The sequence below is a fragment of the Suncus etruscus genome, chromosome 8 (genome assembly GCF_024139225.1).
Source record: "Suncus etruscus isolate mSunEtr1 chromosome 8, mSunEtr1.pri.cur, whole genome shotgun sequence".
Taxonomy (NCBI): Eukaryota; Metazoa; Chordata; class Mammalia; order Eulipotyphla; family Soricidae; genus Suncus; species Suncus etruscus.
This window is the reverse complement of record NC_064855.1, coordinates 68,018,246-68,023,295: the sequence shown is the minus strand read 5'-3', so window position 1 is coordinate 68,023,295 and position 5,050 is coordinate 68,018,246.

The window sequence follows — 5,050 nt, the reverse complement described above, 5'->3', positions numbered from 1 at the left end:
AAGGACTTACACTGAAGCTTCTTTAAATCTAAATCAGTGCTATTGTTTGGAGACTCGGAAACATTTACTTAGTAAATACCATGTACAAGGTCTCATGTAAAAATTTCTAGATAATTGATTTTACACACTGATTGATATTATTCTGTAAAAAAAAAGAAGCACTGATTTTTTTTATATAGACAGCAATACTAATTCTATCATTATATTCTTATCTAACTATGCACATAGTCCAATTGACTTTAGGACCAACTCAATACAAAGAGCAGAAGGAAGACATTAAGAGAACAAGGTCCATTAGGCCCAATATTGCCTCAATTACTTTAATTCCATTATTCCTGTTCATATTACTACTTCAATCAATATTTCCTTTCAGTTATTCATGTTTACCCTTTTCAAAATTGCAAGTAATAGGATTAAGGTCTTTTGAGCACAGTGACAACAAACTTTCATAAATGTATTTCTAAATTTGTGATTGTCTCCAGATCTGCAAGCAAGAAATCTTAAATTGAATCAACTTTTCCAAAAACCATCTCAGATAACGATTCAGAACATTATAATGCAATATAGGTGCTTTTACCTGCTATACCATTTGTCACTCACTGTCACTACCATTACATAGGATTGCATGGCTTTCTAGATTTCTTCTTCCTATTTCTAGCCTTAGGAAAATTTGCATTTCAAATCAGACTTATTTTCTGCCCATATATCTACCTTTTGTTTCACGGAATTCTTCTATCTTTACTTTGAATATTATATTAACCATTATCTATACTATGTAATAATCAATCAATCCTCAATTCCACCTCTGTAATAGCCTTAAAATTAAAAAATGTTCTCCTTTATTCTTTTTTTTTTTTTTTTTTTTTTTTTGGTTTTTTTTTTTGGGCCACACCCGGTGACGCTCAGGGGTTACTCCTGGCTATGCACTCAGAAGTCGCTCCTGGCTTGGGGGACCATATGGGATGCCGGGGGATCGAACCGCGGTCCGTCCTAGGCCAGCGCAGGCAAGGCAGGCACCTTACCTCCAGCGCCACCGCCCGGCCCCTAATTCTTTAAATGAATATTTTCATTAAATAAGCACTATCTTTTAACACAGTATCTACTTAGTATAAATAGGATCTACAACATGCCTTTAGCCCTTCTTTTCTGGCTACAATGATCCCTGTGGGAAGAAAAAACTAAATTTTGATTCAATGAATTATGAGAGAATTGTGACATGAAGAGTCTATTGAAACTTTCAAATTCAGAAAGGGGTCATGTCATTTGTATAAGAGAAAGTTTGTTTATAAAAAAGTTATAAGAGAAAGTGACTTAATGGATATGAACTTGAATCTTTGAAGGATATGAGGAATCAACAATTCAAGCTTGAAAGAGAAAGGAAAAAACAGTGTGTGAGAATAAAGCAGATCCCCTAACCTAAAGACATGAGCTACAAAGTAAATAAAAGAGACAACAGGCTCAGCCAGGGAGACCTTGAAGCTCAGAAAGACAAAGGTAAAGAGGAGACATCTCCATCTACAGTCATCCTTTAATTCCTCCACTTCACACTTGTTAACATGAGAGCTCTTTAACAGGACCTGGGCAATCACACCCAGCTTCCTTCTGATCCTCCACTTAGCTGAGAAGTTGTACTTCTACCATACTGTCCACCTTGTAATGTTTTACTCCTGATCTCCACTCAAATATAATCCTTGCTATAAAGCACCATCTGATGCCCCCAAAGACAAGACATACTTGTCTTTATTCCTATGTGAACGAATGAATGAATGAATGAGAATGGTGATATGAGAAAACAAAAGGAAAATATTTAGAAAGACCCGGAACAGGGATGGAAAACACTAAAGTGGTTATGGTGACTGATTGCAGCAATATACAGTGCCTTGAACAATAGTTTGAACAGCATTAGAGATCCTTGAGCATTGCCAGGGTGGCACAAGTACTCTGGCATCATAGTGCCCAAGAAGCATACCACTTGGAAGCCATCTCCCTACTCCCCAAAACACACTTGGTAGAAGGAAGTAAACCTATAAAAGAGCTTATGAAAACTTTATATAAAGGTAGTAATAGAGAAGAAAGCTATACTTCTGAATTCTCTATGAAACTCTATTTACATTTCATATGAAACTCATTTACATTAGTAACTAAAAAGCACCTTAAATCACGTACATAAAAATCATATACATAAAGAATCTATAAGAATTCTTATAGGAGGCAGGAGAATTATATAAGAGAACAAACAGTAAGATCTATAATTTAACTATTTTTGTTTTAGGGGCATACCCGGCAGTGCTCAGAAGTTACCCCTGGTTCTGTACCCAGAAATTGCTCCTGGCTCAGGGTATCATATGGGATGTTGAGGATCAAACCCTGGGTCAGATTTGTCCTAGTCAGTCACCTGCAAGGCAAATGCCCTACCTCTGTGCTACACTCCAGCTCCTATAATTTAACTTTTAATTCAACAAACTATGAAAAATCATGCTCTTTAAAAACCTAATAAATCACTGATTCAAAATAGAATTTTTTTAAATTTTATTTTATTTAAACACCTTGATTACATACATGATTGTGTTTGGATTTCAGTCATGTAAAGATCACCACCCATCACCAGTGCAACATTCCCATCACCAATGTCCCAAGTCTCCCTCCTCCGCACCCGACCCCTGCCTGTACTCTAAACAGGCTCTCCATTTCCCTCATACATTCTCATTATTAGGACAGTTCAAAATGTAGTTATTTCTCTAAACTCATCACTCTTTGTGGTAAGCTTCCTGAGGTGAGCTGGAACTTCCAGCTCTTTTCTCTTTTGTGTCTGAAAATTATTATTGCAAGAATGTCTTTCATTTTTTTGAAAACCCATAGATGAGTGAGACCATTCTGCGTTTTTCTGTCTCTCTCTGACTTATTTCACTCAGCATAATAGATTCCGTGTACATCATGTAAGGGAAAATTTCATGACTTCATCTCTCTTCACAGCTGCATTATATTCCATTGTGTATATGCACCAAGGTTTCTTTAGCCATTCGTCTGTTGAAGGGCATCTTGGTTGTTTCCAAGTCTTGCTATGGTAAATAGTGCGGCAATTATTATAGGTGTAAGGAAGGGGTTTTTGTATTGTATTTTTGTGTTCCTAGGATATATTCCTAGTGTGGTATACCTGGATCGTATGGGAGCTCGATTTCCAGTTTTTGGAGGAATCGCCATATTGCTTTCCATAAAGGTTGTACTAGACGCATTCCCACCAGCAGTGGATAAGAGTTCCTTTCTCTCCACATCCCCGCCAACACTGTTTATTCTCATTCTTTGTGATGTGTGCCATTCTCTGTAGTGGGAGGTGGTACTTCATAGTTGTTTTGATTTGCATCTCCCTGATGATTAGTGATGTGAAGCATTTTTTCAAGTGTCTTTTGGCCATTTGTATTTCTTCTTTGTCAAAGTGTCTGTTCATTTCTTCTCCCCATTTTTTGATGGGATTAGATGTTTTTTTCTTGTAAAGTTCTTTTAGTGCCTTGTATATTTTGGAATCAGCCCCTTATCTGATGGGTATTGGGTGAATAGTTTCTCCCACTCAGTGGGTGGCTCTTGTATTCTGGGCACTATTTCCTTTCAGGTACAGAAGCTTCTCAACTTAATATATTCCCATCTGTTAATCTCTGCTTTCACTTGCTTGGACAGTGCAGTTTCCTCCTTGAAGATGCCTGTAGTCTCAATGTCCTGGAGTGTTTTGCCTATGTGTTATTCTATATATCTTATGGTTTTGGGGCTGATATCGAGGTCTTTAATCCATTTGGATTTTACCTTCCTACATGATGTTAGCTGGGGGTCTAAATTCAATTTTTTGCAAGTGGCTACCCAGTTGTGCCAACACCACTTGTTGAAGAGGCTTTCCCTGCTCCATTTAGGATTTCCTGCTCCTTTATCAAAAATTAGGTGATTGTATGTCTGGGGAACATTTTCTGACTATTCAAGCCTATTCCACTGATCTGAGGGCCTGTCGTTATTCCAATACCATGCTGTTTTGATAACAATTGCTTTGTAGTAAAGTTTAAAGTTGGGGAAAGTAATTCTTCCCGTATTCTTTTTCCCAATGATTGCTTTAGCTACTCTAGAGTGTTTATAGTTCCAAAAGAATTTCAAAAGTGCCTGATTCACTTCTTTGAAGAATGTCATGGGTATCTTTAAAGGGATCGCATTAAATCTGTATAATGCCTTAGGGAGTACTGCCATTTTGATGATGTTAATCCTGCCAATCCATGAGCAGGGTATGTGCTTCCATTTCTGCGTGTCCTCTCTTAATTCTTGGAGCAGAGTGTTATAGTTTATTTGTATAGGTCCTTCACATTTTTAGTCAAGTTGATTCCAAGATATTTGAGTTTGTGTGGCACTATTGTGAATGGGGTTGTTTTCTTAACATCCATTTCTTCCTATTACTATCGATGTATAGAAAGGCCATTGATTTTTCTGTGTTAATTTTGTAGCCTGCCACCTTGCTATATAAGTCTATTATTTCTAGAAGCTTTTTGATAGAGTCTATAGGGTTTTCAAAGTAGAGTATCATGTCATCTGCAAACAGTGAGAGCTTGACTTCTTCCTTTCCTATCTGGATTCCCTTGATATCTTTTTCTTGCCTAATCGCTATAGAAAGTACTTCCAGTGCTATGTGGAATAGGAGTGGTGAGAGAGGACAGCCTTGTCTTGTGCCAGAATTTAGAGGGAAGGCTTTCAGTTTTTCTCCATTGAGGATAATATTTGTCTCTGGCTTGTGGTAGATGGCCTCAACTATATTGAGAAAGGATCCTTCCATTCCCATCTTGCTGAGAGTTTTGATCAAGAATGGGAGTTGGACCTTATCAAATGTTTTCTCTGCATCTATTGATATGATCATGTGGTTTTTATTTTTCTTGTTGTTGATATTGTGTATTATGTTGATAGATTTACGGATGTTAAACCATCCTTGCATTCCTGGGATGAAACCTACTTGATCATAGTAAATGATCTTCTTAATGAGGTATTGAATCCTATTTGCCAGGATCTTTGCATCTGCATTCATCAC